Here is a 1,432-nt window from a genome sequence, read left to right as displayed (position 1 = left end):
TTTCATAAATAACCCAATAAGTTTACCATTAATTCCGTGAAATATTCACGGGTCTCGCTAGTAATGATAATATGCAGTACCAGGCAGTGGCTCACATGCCTTTTGATCTTAACTGATTGGAAGCGTTATCATGTACATGAAATCTAGATCAGAACTAGATTTCAGGGTCAATAAAAATAATGTACTAGCACTGGAGCTGCCTCCCACCACCACCACCACCAAGTTTCAGGCCTGGTAACTAATTTACAACAACTATGATTATTAAAATATTTGATTTTGGAATTGTTTCTTAAATTTTTTTAAAGTAGTGACTTCAAATTTTGTGTTCTTTCAGTTAATTTAACTTTTCGAAGCTCAGTGAAATTTCCAGTTCAAGTACATTTTTTTCTATTTATTTATTTTTTCCTGTTTGTATATTTCTATTTTATCTATGAATAAATGTTTGCTTTTAAATTATCTTATCATATTTTTGAGTTAATAAAGGCATTGAACCAAATGAAATATAAGAAAAATATTAGAGTATACTTTTACCATTCAGAGATTTCACAGTTTTTTCTGCATTTCGTCTCTCTCCCCACCTCTTCACCTCCTTCTTACTCCACACTCTCTCTTTCTTTCTTTCTTTCTTTCTTTCTTTCTCTCTCTCGCTCTCTCTGATGAAAATGAATGAATATATAGACAGACATATGGGCAGACAGTAAGTAGATACTTAAATAGATGGATCAACAAGAATGGCTTGCTGTTGAATTGAATTCAAAAATATATTTTCTATATCTTAAATATATAGAATCTACTACAGAGATAAAATAACATTATTTTTCTGTTTAACTTCTGAAAAAAGTTGTCCGAAACAATAGTTGACTAATGCTATAGAAATCAAAATAAGTAACAAAAAAAAAATATTGGAGTTTCAGTATTCATCAAAAAGACTATGTCAAACTAACAATTTCGTCGCCACCATATGGATTGTAAAGGTTTCAAATTTTGGAACAAGGCCAGAAATTTCTGGGGAGGCGTTAAGTCAATTTCTTCGACCTCAGTGCTCAACTCCTACATAATTTATCAACTCCTAAAGGATAACAGGTAAAAGGTAAAAGGTAAAATCGACTTCTGCGGAATTTGAACTCAGAACGTAACGACGGTGAAATACTGCTAAGCATTAACAACGGTGTGTTAGCGATTCTGCCAGTTGGCAGCCCTAATTAAGCGAATGTAATAACGGTTTTAAATTTTGGGCCAAGGCTGTCAATTTTAGGAGAGAGGTAAGTCTATTACTGCGTCCCCAGTGCTCAACTCGTACTTATTTTAGTGACCCCGAAAGGAAGAAAGTTAAAGTCGACCTCAGCAGAATTTGAACTCAGAACGTGAAAACAGACGAAATAACGCTAAACATTTTTACCCAGCTTGGTAACGATTCTAATACATCCTTTTG

This window comes from Octopus bimaculoides, chromosome 23 (assembly GCF_001194135.2).
Source record: "Octopus bimaculoides isolate UCB-OBI-ISO-001 chromosome 23, ASM119413v2, whole genome shotgun sequence".
NCBI lineage: Eukaryota > Metazoa > Mollusca > Cephalopoda > Octopoda > Octopodidae > Octopus > Octopus bimaculoides.
The sequence above is the reverse complement of the archived record's forward strand: the minus strand, read 5'-3'. Positions refer to the sequence as shown.